The following is a 14444-nucleotide window of genomic DNA, read 5'->3' on the forward strand; positions in this document are numbered from 1 at the left end:
TCTTCTTTGAAAATAAATTGACAACGCAGATATCTGCACCTTTAGTGTGGATAAACGCCGACCTCCATCTAACCCCATCTGTAGACATAACAAAAAAGACGGGATAACTTGAAAGATGATGTCGGAAACTTCCGAACTTCACACCAACCTATATAGGCACGCCAAAGTCTGTAATAATGAGCTGCCGTAACTGGCTTACTAGCATGTAACATGGTTGGTATAACCTATTCTGGAATGCCCTCTCTTTTTAAGAGGGCTGTCTCAACAGCCACTCCGTCAACGCAGCCGCGCTAAATCGGAGAAAAAGAACGGACCCTGATGTAACAGGTCCGGACGCAGTGGGAGCGGCCAAGGAACGTCCGCGAGTAGACCGCGAAGATCCGAAACCAAGCTCTCCAAGGCCAATGAGGCGCCACTAGTATGACTGTGGCGGACTCTCTTTTGATCCGTTTTAGCAACAGAGGGAGCAGCGGAAAACGGTGGAACAGATACACGAGACTGTATGGCCACGTGATTGTGAGAGCATCCACCGCCACTGCCTTTGGATCTCTCGTTCTGGACACGTACTGGGGCGTTTGATAATTGTGGCGAGATGCCATCAGGTCCACTTGCGGGTAACCCCACCTCTGGACCAACATGCGAAACACTTCTGGATTTAATGCACATCCTGGATAAAAATCCCGACAGCTGAGATAATCCGCCTCCCAGTTGTCCACTCCCGGAATGAATACTGCCGACAAAATCACCTCGGCCCAATTGAGGATTCGAGCTACTTCCCGCATGGCCATGCGGCTTTTCATTCCCCCTTGTTTGTTGATGTATGCGACCGCCGTCACGTTGTCTGACTGCACCTGAACAGCCTGAGCCTGCAGCATGTGCACTGCTTGTCGTAGCGCATTGAAAATTGTCCGGAGTTCCAGGACATTTATAGACAGCAATCTTTCGTGATCCGCCCAGAGACCCTGGAGCTGAAAATTTTGAACTACAGCTCCCCAACCTCTGAGACTCGCGTCCGCCGTGAGAATTATCCAATTCCAGGCGCCGAACCGTTTCCCTGCGGTTAGATTCTGTACTTTGAGCCACCAGAGTAGAGACACTCTGGCCTTTGGAGACAACCTCACCCTGCGGTGAATCTGCAGAAGCGAGCCCGACCATTGTGCGAGCACATCCAGTTAAAAAGGACGTGAGTGAAGTCTTCCGAACTGAAGCACTTCGAAAACCGCCACCATTGTGTCTAATAGGCGAATGCACAAATGAACCGAGACTGTGCGTGGCTTAAGCACTAATTGTACCAGATGACGAATGACCTGTACTTCTGTTCGGGTAGGTAAATTCCTTGATTTACCGTATCGAGAATCATACCTAGGAATTGAAGTCGATGAGACGGAATCATTCAGGAATTCGCGTAGACAATGGTAGGAAAACAGATCCCCCCCCCCACCTGGTCTGTGATCTATTCTCGTCTGGAACATAGCCAACGTGGACGTTGTGTGCCACTAGCGAAGCTGAAACGCAAGAACCAACTGCCAACGTCACAGAAGCTGTAGGCAGCAAGAAGTGTAAGGTGGTCTTTATTTAGGGCAAACCTGAACTGGAGTGCCCTGCCACTACAGCCTTGTTACCTCAAACCCTTACCAAAGCAGGGCGAAGCAACAGCCGTACTGCTGTGTAGGGTACACTCCGATAGGTAGTTAAACGCCCAATAATTGCAATTGTCTCTCATTGGAAATTGATCAGCCTTCGCTGAGAACCTAACGTACTGGCCTGGTGCTATGAGGGCTGGCGGTGAATCGACGGCAAAAATTTAGCTGAAAACAGTAAAAAAAATTATTATTTTTTCTCCCCCCTCTCAGGCAGTACATGCGCCCGCATTTCCCCTCAAAGAGGACCGGTAAGGGTCTGTCTGTGCAGTCGTATTTGTCCGACACACTGTGTGACCGACTCTGCAGCGAAGCTGCTTGTTTGATTATGCATTAGACTTAGTGATCATGTACCCCGACCAGTAAGTACACCACAGAAGTAATCTGTGTATAAACCTGCATTACCGTGCATGTGGTTACCAGCAATAGTGAATCTTCCTGTAGAGACATGCTGTCAAAAACAATTAATAAATTAATAAATGAAATTCCTAACAACCCCCTGTCCCCAGAGGCTGAGTGTTGTAGGTCAGCAACCTCCTGCAATGAACCAGGAAGTAATGTTAAAAATGGTGTCCTACCATGTTTTTATTTTTTTATTTTTATTTTATATATATTACACCTGTTAAACCAGGATCTGAACCAGTGTCCATGTAATCACAAAGTTCACTGTGGGCGGGAAGCCTAACCACTTGGCTACAGAGCCACCTGTAAAAATAATAAGCAAAGCTGCTGTTTAAACATCAACTCTGGTGATGAAATGGTTGCTGTAGTGACTTGCAATCCAGATGGGTCCTGAACCCACAATCCCTGGTTTAGGAGGGCAGAGTCCTATCCATTAGGCCACTGGGGATCTGGGGAGGTGAGGCCTGAACTCACAATGTTTGCAATGCTCAACAGATACTGTTTAATAAGCACTGTGTGCCGACCAACTGCGTCACTGTAGTCTTGCTTATTGCAAAATAGACTTTTAGTTTTAATGTCAGCATATTATATATACAGGTTGAGTATCCCTTATCCAAAATGCTTGGGACCAGAGGTATTTTGGATATAGGATTTTTCTGTATTTTAGAATAACTGCATACAATAATGAGATATCATGACGGTAGGACCCAAATTTAAGCACAGAATGCATTTATGTTACATATACACCTTATACACACAGCCTGAAGGTCATTTTAGACAATATTTTTTATAACTTTGTGCATTAAACAAAGTGTGTGTACATTCACACAATTCATTTATGTTTCATATACACCTTATACACACAGCCTAAAGGTCATTTAATACAATATTTTTAATAACTTTGTGTATTAAACAGAGTTTGTGTACATTGAGCCATCAGAAAACAAAGTTTTCACTATCTCACTCTCACTCAAAAAAGTCCGTATTTCGGAATATTCTGTATTTCGGAATATTTGGATATGGGATACTCAACCTGTATATATATATATATATACACACACACACACACACACACACACACACACACAACAACGTATATTCACACATACTCAGACCTTATAAATATATATATATTTCATATATGCATACATACACACATACACATATATATTATATACCCATATACATATATCCAGATTCAGAGGTATAATAATTCTTAGAAGTCTGAAACTAAATGTGACCACTCACAGGCTTAAAAAACCTGAGATGTCTGCTGCTTAACCGCAGCTTAGTTAATGGGTCCCGTATCCAGTGTGGTGTGGCTGTAGATTTAAAAATACCTACAGCGGGACTCGTCAGGGTTGCCCCCTATCACCCCTCATCTTTGTGCTGGCAATTGAGCCCCTGGTGGAGCGGATTAGGGCGTTGGACTCCATTGTTGGTCCAGTGGTGGGAGGGATGCACCATAAAATCTGTCTTTTTGCTGACGATATTTTAGTATGCCTTAGTGAGCCTGAATCGTCTTTACCACATTTACACTCTCTCTTAGACTCATATGCAGCGGTCTCCTACTACAAGCTGAATACTAATAAGACTGAGGCCCTCCCTTTGAATGTTTCTGATAACGATCTTAGGCGTCTAAAGAAAGATTACAAGTACGCATGGCAACTCAGGTCGCTTAAATATTTGGGTGTGCATATATCCAGAGGGCGGGATTTAATGGGATGTAATTACGACCCCCTCTTTCGAACATTTGAGCTATTTATTAAAGACTGGATGATGCAGGAGGTTTCCTGGGTTGGACGAGTGGCAGCTGCGAAGATGGTTCTCTTACCTAAATTGATGTACCTCTTCCGTACCATCCCCAGGACCTTCCCTAAAGATATCTGTAATAGATTTAACCGATTGCTATTCAACTATGTGTGGGGGGGGCTCAAAACCGAGAATAGCGAAATCCACCTTAATTGCTCCGAAGTGTGATGGGGGAGTGGCATACCCGGACTTAGAGAGATATCATAATGCTTGTTTACTCGCGCAGGCCAGAGATTGGTTCACCCAAGACACCCCTAAACCATGGGTATCCTTGGAACGGAGTGCCGTATCCCCCTTTATACTGTTGGACTTGTTCTGGTTGCCTACCATTTCTATCCCTCCCAGAGTTGCCGAATATTCAGCGGTCCAAGCAACGTTGTTAGCATGGAGAACCGTACTTAAATCCCTCCCTGCCGGAGCTCTGCCCTCCCCCCAATTGTCTCTCCACGCCATAGCCACCTTGATCCCAGACTTACACTTACACCATTGGCGGGACATGGGCCTCTCCACCCTGAAGGATGTCCTTCGAGACGGTGTTTTAGTCCCCTTTTCCCTACTCCAGGAACAATTTCAGGTACCTAAACAAGATTTTCATAAATATCTGCAAATGAGGCATTGGCTTCAAAGTTGTTCTCCCAACCGAGTCCCCCATGTTGGCTTCCCTAAATTGCTGATGTCCCTTCTGATGCCTAGCGGTAATAGAGGAGGCATCTCCAGATGGTACCAATATCTTGTGACTGAGTCCCGGCATGGGGTATTCCCCTCACAGACTAAATGGGAAAAAGACCTCCCTGCAGTCTTCACCGAGGATATCTGGAAAGCTGTCTATCAATCTTGCTTTAAAATTTCTAAATGTATAAATCACTGTGAAATGTATTACAAATTGGTCCATAGGGTATATTTTACACCGGAACGTTTGCACAAGATTTGGCCTGATGTCTCCGCTAGTTGCTGGAGGAACTGTGGGATGGTGGGAGATATCCTTCATATTTTTTGGTTATGCCCGGCAATCCGGTCGCTTTGGAGGGAGGTGTTCCTTTTCATTTCCCATGTCCTGGGAGTAGTCCTCATACCTGACCCTCTATTGGCATTATTTCACTATTACCGTGGTGAGATGTCCAATTGTGACAGATATCTTTTAGGCCACATTCTCATAGCTTCTAAGGCCGCCATTGCCTCCAAATGGAAGTCGGCGGTCGTCCCCAATTTATCGATGATAGAACAAAAAGTTCATCAACACTATGTGTTTGAAACCGCAGAGGGCGATTATTCCCCAGGGACACCCACTATGAGTAAGAAATGGTGTAAGTGGTTCCTATATAGGGAGAGATCGGGCCAGATGGGTGTATCCGGTGCCACGACTGACCTACCTGACCTTTCTGTGCTTAGTTCCCCGATCCAAGCTGGACCCTAACTTGCTACGAGCTTTAGGCCTCTTCCCCTTCATCATATTCTGATTTCATTGTTGTATTAAGATGTCCCTGATATCTACCCTTCCTTTCCCTTGTCTTTATTAGTTCTGTTGTGTACATGTCTTCTCCCCCCCTTTCTGTTTTATTTCACATTTACCAATTTAAATGTAATTATAATTTGTATGAAAACTCAATAAAAATTTAATATTCAAAAAAATAATAATACCTACAGCACCTTGTATTCCCAGGTGGCTAACCAGGCCCAACACTGCTCAGCTTCCAAGATTAGATGAGATCGGGCGTATCCAATTGTGGTGTGGCTAAGTGAATTAAGCAAAGCTGCTGCAGGTGAGCCTGAACTCACAATGCTTGCAGTGCTCCACAGATACTGTTTTATAATCACCATGTGCTGACCAATTGTATAACACATCTTACTTTACAACAGTGAACAAAGCCAGTATTTGGCTGACCACAGCCATGATTCAGATTTGCAGTCTTTGGGATAATATCATTTTAAACAGTTATGATAAGAATAATAGTGTTTGCTGGTGTCTTACTCATTATACCAACAGACAATACAAAATACAACTTGCGCGACTCAGTAAATAGCACTATGGTGTCTTTACAAATATATATCTGGCCAAGTGCAGTACACGTCAGCAATATGCCTGGTTCCAAATTCCCCTTAACACCCCTGCGCCTTCAATGGAGGAGAGATGTAATACAGGAAATTCTGGAAAAACAACAGGAAAAAATGGTTAAATATGCAGACTTATAATTATGTAAGCAGATTTAATAAACATACTATGTTGCATTCAAACCTGCACATATATGAGCAACATGTATCCTGTTTAACAAAGACTTAATAGCCTATTGTAATACATATGCAGAACTGCTGTATTCTAGTAAACATACTTTCTTTTATCAACAAGAGTTGAATCATGAGATTTTATCCAGTGACCCTGACATTTCTGTGTGCAGGGAACATCACTGTGGCATCAAAGTTACTCACTAGGCTATGAAGCCTGCCTTTTACAAAAACTCTCATTTGTGTGCCCCCCCGTGCTCCGTGTATCGTTCTCTATACACGGAGCCGGGCTATGGTGGAGAGGGAACCGGAAGCGGCATCGTGGGCCGGGGAGCGCGCTGCACAGAGCCGTGGAGCGGCCTGTGCATAAATCAACGTGGCCGGCGCGGCTCAGAGCTTCGGGGGACACAGCATAGACAGCGGTGCTGGAAACGGCGGCGGGCGGCTGAAGGCAGCGGCCAGCGGCCACACACACACACACAGTGAGCTGACCACCCCGTTCAACATACCTGGACCCTGTGGTGAGGGCTATGACGGGGCTTCTCTGTAAGTTCCGTCCAGCCTTTACTGCAGGTTTTAGTCCTGCACGTGGTAGTGAGGGAGCTCTTTTTAGGGAGGTCCGACACCCACAGCTGCTTCAGCAGCTTCCACTATCCCGGACCCTCGCCTTTCTGGAAGGGGGGAAGGGATGTGGAACATTGAAAAATCAAAAATAAATCCAATAATTGTGGAGAAACTCCACAGGCCTAGTTGCTCGGTGAGCACCGAAAAAACACTGAGGTACTCTGGGATATGGAGGGGAGAAGTAGTCTCAAATTTTAACTTATTCAGTGCCTAGTTCCATATCCCTAGAGTACTCCAGTGACCCCTAGTGGATGAAAAAGAAATGTCCCTAATGGCTTCAGTCATTAGTTGCACCCCCTTATCCCCATCACCGTTCCCTGTATCTGAGTCGGTATCAGTGTCAGCTTGCATTATCTGGGCAAGTGTGCGCTTTTGTGGGTACGTAGGGGGGTTCTCAGACGAAGCAGTGGGGGCTGTGTATGCCAAATCTTCCACAGATTTTCTCAAAAACTGTGTTTCTTTCTCATTATGTGACATCCTAGTTAAAATCTGGGATGTCATGCCCCGTAAAGAATCCACCCATGAGGTTCAGATTCAGAAGGCTTGGAAAGCATATTGCAGTCCTGAGTACATGGAATAGACTCTATAGGAGAAGATAAACACTCTGCAGTACAGAACACAGAGTCCTTAGACATGGTAACGTGGATATACACTTACACACTTACATACTCACACACTCAGACACAGTTTCCCCCAGAGTACCTGCAGAGAAGCACAGAGTATAAGGAGCCAGCCACACAGTGCCCCTGTGGGCAATGATAAAAGCCCGGCGCTGACTAACCAACCTTAATAGGTTAATTAGTAGTACTAACAACACACTCCCCCCCCCCCCCCCCCCCCCCCACGTCTATAACACCCTGGTACCGCAGAGGATAACTGGAGTTATGTGGAGGTCAGCGCTCCCTGTCAGCATCTTGTTCCTATGATCTGCAGGGAGAAAATGGTGCTGGTGAGTCCTGGGTCCGCTCTGAGGAGAAGCCCCGCCCCCTGTAATGGCGCGCGGCTTCCCGCACAATTTGATTGTACTGGCCTGAGGTTTTGTATGCTAACAGCGGGATTAGCCCCTGTTAGCTGCTTGTACCAGTTTAGGGTGATCGCGCTGGCCCAGGACACCCCTCAAAGCACCTACACTGTGTGTTGCTGAGCCCTCATGGGGCGCAGCCTGTCAGAGCTGCGCTCCCATCCTTGTGCCGCCAATGACGTCTGCGACCCGCTAACTGGGCCGCCGGCGCTGTACTTACCACTCTTCTTTCTTCTGGCTCTGTTAGGGGGTGGCGGCTGTGCTGCGGAAGTGAACAGTCGCCTCGTCGGCTTGCGATCACCACCCTCAGGAGCTCAGTGTCCTGTCAGCGGAGATAGAGAACCATTAACTTCAACAATTGGTTCCTACACTCCCCCCCCCCCCCCCCCCCCAAGTCCCATGAAGCAGGAAGGCTGTTGCCAGCAGCCATCCTGTAACCTAATTACACTATTAAAAAAACAAAAAACGAAGAAAACTCCTAGGAGCTCCCCTAGCTGTGACTGGCTCCTCCGGTCACATTTTCTAAACTGAGACTGGTGGGAGGGGCATAGAAGGAGGAGCCAGCCCACACTATTAATCTCTTAAAGTGCCCATGGCTCCTAGTGGACCCGTCTATACCCCATGGTACTAAAATGGACCCCAGCATCCTCTAGGACGTAAGAGAAAAGGGTCTTTAATAGGATAGCCGAATAATCACCATTGGGCTAAAATTGCGATATTAGCCTGTTTTCTTTCGGGTCAAAAAATGAACAGGGATAATAGGATATGGCCCTAAGCCAGCATTCTGCCATCATACATGACAGTTTTTCCACTGTTTCTTAGATCAGTGGGGCAGATGTATTAACCTGGAGAAGGCATAAGGGCTGTAACACAGTACCCGGTTTACATCGGATGGCAAAAAGCCGGACAAACTTTGTCCGACTTTTTGCCATCCGGCAGAGTCTTTCACACACAACTGCTTTGACCCGTGTGTAATGCTGTGCGCATGCGCAGCAGCAGACACGGCTTGAAAAAAAAAAACGTTGTGTGTGAAAGCTCTCATTCACACACACACAGTTCTCTGCCTTCAAAAACGGCACGGCCTCGGCAGCTGGACCTTCGGGCTGTAACACACGTGCCGGATTCTCCCGGATGGCAAAAAGCCGGACAAACTTTGTCCGTCTTTTGCCATCCGGGAGAAACCGGCAGAGTCTCTCACACACAACGGCTTTGAGCCGTGTTTGATGCTGTGCGCAGCATTAGACACGACTTGGAAAATACCGTTGTGTGTGAAAGCTCCCCTTCATACACACGGTTCACTGGCTGCAAAGACGGCCCGGCAGCCGGACCTTCCAGTGGATAGTTCCGGCAGCCGGACCTTCCAGTGGATAGTTCCGGCAGCCGGGCCGGAGCCGTGCAGTGTGTAAGGACACTACACCTCACACTGTTCATTACAATGCCGGCACGGGAAAAAGCCATCCGTCTTTTCCCGGCCGGCAAAAGTCGGCTCGTGTGTTTTAGCCCTTCCAGTGGATATTTCTGGTTGCAACCCGGCAGCCGGGCCGGGGCCGTGCCATGTGAAAGGACCCTACCCCACACTGTTAATTACAATACCGGCACGGGAAAAAGCCATTCGGCTTTTTCCCGCCCGGCGAAAGCCAGCGAGTGTGTTACAGCCCTAAGGAAGTGATAAACCAGTGATATGTGCAAGGTGATAAACGCACCAGCCAATCAGATCCAATATGTAAATTAACAGAAGCTGATTGGCTGGTGCGTTTATCACCTTGCACATATCACTGGTTTATCACTTCCTTATGCCGTCTCCAGGCTTAATACATCTGCCCCAGTGTTTCTTAACCCTAACAACCTAACAGTGCATGTCTTCCAGATCTGGAGCACAGGTGTGTTAATTGACTATACTCAATAGTATGCTTTGAAAGTTAGGGAACTGTGAGGAATGAGTTTGAGAAACACTACTTTTTAGCTCCTACAGATTTAATTATACCTTGGGTAAATTACTGCCAGTTACCAGTCATGATGATCAGTCTCATGTGTACGACTATAAAATCTTATCTTCATTACTGCCAGGGTGTTGTATGGCAGTGTGAGCACTGAGATATATCTAGAGGTTACATTAGTATTTAGAGTTTATATTTGTATCCCCCAGTTTAATTATAAACCCACAGGTGTAGTTACATGTGGTAACATTTTTCATTAACTTTGTCAGCGAAGGTTTCATCTCTTCTACAACACCTAGGTGCATAATTACACACTGGGCGTTTTTGCCCAGCGTGTATGCATAGCGATGTTCGCTGACATCGCTGGGCTAAAAAGTGCTCAGTGCATACACACTGTGCGCTTTTCCCCCCTGCTCAGCGATGTCAGCGGGAGTGAGCGGCTTTCCACAGCAGGACGCTATGGAAAGCCGCTCACCCCACCATTTATCTGCTGGTAATACCAGTAGATGAACGGCAGCCGCCAGCGATGAAGCGGGAGCGCGCATCAGCGCTCATCGCTGGGGCATACACACTGGGCGGTTTTGACCACCAAAATGGAGCTGCTTTCAGCTCTAAATCGCCCAGTGTGTGTGGGCCTTTACTGTTCTGATCCCACATTTTGGCCATTAATGGTGGTCTTCTAGAACATTCTACTGCAGTACTTCTCTGCCTCATTTGTAACATGTACACTGGGGTGAAGGAATTTATTCATTATTTATTTACAGTTTCTTTATATAGCGCAGCATATTCCGTTGCGCTTTACAATTGGAATCAACAGTGATAAGACAAACTGGGTAATAGACAGACATAGCGGTAGGAAGGCCCTGCTCGCTAGCTTACTATTTATAGATATACAGATGTGTTCTCTTACATGCACAGCAAGATGCCTGGCGTGGGTGAGTCGGCAGTTCTCGGGCAGCTCTGCTAACAATGGATGTCTTTTTTTGCTTAAAATGCATCTTATTAGCATTTCTATGCAAATAAGATGCACATGCAAATATGATATGGCACATGCCTATATTCTGTGTGCGACTGCGGCTGCATACGAAATGCTGTATTACAGTGTCAGTGGCCATTTTCGAGGAAAACACTAATGTAGCATTTCGTATGCAGATACAGCCGCAGTTGCACACAGAATATAGGCATGCTGCATATCATTTTAATCAGCATAAACTACTTGTGTATTTTATTTGCATAGCGATGTGAATAAGATGCACTTCCATGAAAAAATGCACAAAAGGACGCCTGGCGTTAGTAAACGCGCTCACAACAAGGTGCATCTAGAAGGGCTGCAGCAACGATGAAGGAGGACACATTTTTATTTGCCAAGAACCTCATGAAGTCTGTTTGTATTACTTACTGTAGACAAAGTACTCCTGTGAGTAAATGTATAAAAAGCCACACCTTATGCATTTAAATGCTTTAAAAATACCAATGTGATAAGTGTTATATAATAATGAGCAATGTGACAAAACTGGATTGGATGTAAAAGGCCATGCTGGTACACACACACACACACACACACACACACACACACACACACACACACACACACACACACACACACACACACACACACACACACACACACACACACACACACACACACACACACACACACACACACACACACACACACACACCAGTTAGGAGCCGATTGGCTGGTACCTTATCTCCAGCAACTTTATCTCCATCCAAAGCTCAGTAATTAGACCCCTAAATCACTCAGAAACACCACCCATTCAGGCAAATGTAAAACTTGCCAGCCCAGAATTGCCTTTCAATCTATCCGTGGTACTTCTTGGGGAACATGTACCACGTTTAAGAACTAAGTTCTATCTACAGCATTTCATTTACTAACTTTTAATAAACTAAAAGGAATATATAATATTTATACAGCCAGTGCTGTTATATTAAACTATCTTGCTGTCTACAACACAGAACTGTTTTGAAACCTGTTCTCTCTATTTGTAAAGTGTCAACAGGTTGGAAGATGCCGAGAATTTGTGGAATGTCAACAGCTCTGTAGTTAACAGAAGGACAAATCTGTATTTGTAATTATTCTATATCAGCACTACTGTATATTGTGTCCAACCTCAGCCTGCAGAATTCGAAGAACAGAGAACAGACTTGAGGTTTATTTATTTTTTGGTATTGTGATTTATTTTCCTTAACAGGTGTCCATGGGGCCTGACTGTACCACACAGTGAGATGGTGTAGGAGCTGAGCAAACTTTTCGGATGGATTCACCTGTCAACCTGTCAGCGTTCTGTGTACAGGGAGAGAGATGGTGCTGGCTGAGCCCCAGGCGGCTTCCTTTCAATAACAGGTTAGACATCCCTCAGGGCCTTGGGAGACCAAAACAGCAGAATACCTAATAACCCGGTCACTGACAATGGATATGGAATACTACTAAAATACTGATAGAAATAAAACTGTAAAGCTGGGCAGAGTAAGGAAGACATCTTTCCTTGTTAACATTAATTTACAGGCAATTAAATAGAGAGTCTCAGCCCTGCCCATAGGTGATCCAAACAAGCTATATCTCCAGGAGCATGCTAATTATCTACAGATGAAATCACTGACAGAATAATTTACCCTTCTCCTTCTGTGTGTTAAACGTTACACCCACTGCCTCTTTTTGGAAGGAATCTAACCTGACTTATGAAGGGTCTCACCAGTAGGATACCCTGCACCAGGGGCGGACTGGGATGGAAAACCAGCCCGGGAAACTTATGGAAGCAGCCCTAATGGCTGTGCGGTCTGATGAGTGGAGTGGGGTCTGTTGAGGGGGACAGGATCCCTCCTCATAGGGCCTGATTGTACGCAATTGCGACCATCATTGGGTATTTTGCTGCATTTGTTTCTGAGACCAGGGGCGGATTGGGAACTAAAAGTGTCCCTGTAAAATGTTGTAGAAGTGGCCCGACATGGGAGCACAAGAGGTATAACATACCGTGTAGCCATGGCAGGATCACTGGATGGCAGAGTTGCTGTACTGCACAGATGGAATAACAGAATGAATGGGGACAATGCAGTGTACTTATGGCCTAATTCAGACCTGATCGCAGCAGCAAATTTGTTAGCTAAAATGGGCAAAACCATGTGCACTGCAGGTGAGGCAGATATAACATGCAGAGAGTTAGATTTGGGTGGGTTATATTGTTACTGTGCAGGGTAAATACTGGCTGCTTTATTTTTACACTGCAATTTAGATTTCAGTTTGAACATGCCCCACCCAAATTGAACTCTCTCTGCATTTGTTATGCAGATCAGATCAGACCTTAAACACGATCTGCCGTGCCGCAACAGCGCCGCACCTGTTATGTGCTGCTCTGCTTCCACCGGCTCTCTGACTGGCCGCGCATCTTGAAGGGAGTAGCCGGCCCGGGGGGTAGAGGAGGTGTCGGGCAGTCGAGGCACACATTGAGCCGGAAGTGGGGGGCCTAGGGGGTCAGTAATCCCGGGTCCTCTGTGTCATGGGGCCCCCCCATCGGAGCTGCTGAACGGGAACGAGCTCCGCTACTCCAAGCTCCGCTGCAATCAGCAACCCTCAGCAGCAGTGCGGCAGTTGTCCACAGCAGCGCAGGGAGCTGCAGCGGCGGAGGAGCCCATGAGAGAAATAATATCGTCCCAGACACCTGCACCTGCCTGTACTTGCTCTCACTCCCCTACTCCAGCGGCACCGATGACCAGCAGACACCGGTGCTGTGCTTCTGAAGGTCGGTGACAGAGAGAGGGAGGCTGGACTGACTGACTATGCTGGGATCTAGAGGACTAAACAGAACGCAGCCCACTCCAATTAGCAGCAGTCTGTGTCGCTTGATATATTTCATAAAGTGTGGAGGGTGAGAAAATATTTCATATTTAAGGGGGGAAAGATCATTAAAATATATATATCAAATATATAAGAAGCAGAGGTGATGAGTTGCTGCTGAGAGAGGGGAAAGAGGGAAGGAGTTGGGACAGAATCATTTACTACATATAATAGAGTGGTATATTGATATGCTTAGATAGATCCATCCATATAGATAGATATCTATACACACAGATATCTATCTATCTATCTATCTATCTATCTATCTATCTATCTATCTATCTATCTATCTATCTATCTATCTATCCGACCTGCACTGCTGCCATTCATGGAGGTGCAGGAAGAGGAGGCACACATACAGCGGGTGTCGCAACACCAGAGGGGCGGTGCTGATATGAGGGCCCCCTCTCTTAGGTACCCCGGGCCCCCCAAAGGCTTAATCCGGCCCTGCTTGACCTCAGACTGGGGCAACAGTTCATCTTTCAGCAGGACAGCGACCCTAAGCTCACAGCCAAGATATCAAAGGAGTGGCTTCAGGACAACTCTGTGAATGTCCTTGAGTGGCCCAGCCAGAGCCCACATTGGAATCCGATTGAACATCTCTGGAGAGATCTGAAAATGGCTGTGCACCGACGCTTCCCATCCAAACTGATGGAGCTTGAGAGGTGCTGCAAGAGGAATGGGCGAAACTGCCCAAAGATAGGTGTGCCAACCTTGTGTCATCATATTCAAAAATACTTGAGGCTTGTAATTGCTGCCAAAGGTGCATCAACAAAGTATTGAGCAAAGGCTGTGAATACTTATGTACATGTGATTTCTTATTTTTTTATTTTTAGTAAACTTTTAAAAATCTAAAAAATAAATGTTTACGTTATCATTATGGGGTATTGTGTGTAGAATTGTGAGGGGAAAAATTAATGTATTCCATTTTG

At 46.1% G+C, this 14444-nt stretch overlaps 1 long non-coding RNA gene across 1 annotated transcript in view; it reads left to right on the forward strand.

Moving 5' to 3' along the window:
- The window catches only part of LOC135057647 (uncharacterized), a 381527-nt gene extending 369236 nt beyond the window's left edge, over positions 1-12291 (forward strand). Inside the window, exon 7 of the long non-coding RNA XR_010244261.1 lies at positions 11873-12291. This is a non-coding gene — a long non-coding RNA (uncharacterized LOC135057647). The remainder of the gene's footprint in view (positions 1-11872) is intronic.
- Positions 12292-14444: the final 2153 nt, after the last annotated feature.

The sequence above is a fragment of the Pseudophryne corroboree genome, chromosome 3, assembly GCF_028390025.1.
Source record: "Pseudophryne corroboree isolate aPseCor3 chromosome 3, aPseCor3.hap2, whole genome shotgun sequence".
NCBI lineage: Eukaryota > Metazoa > Chordata > Amphibia > Anura > Myobatrachidae > Pseudophryne > Pseudophryne corroboree.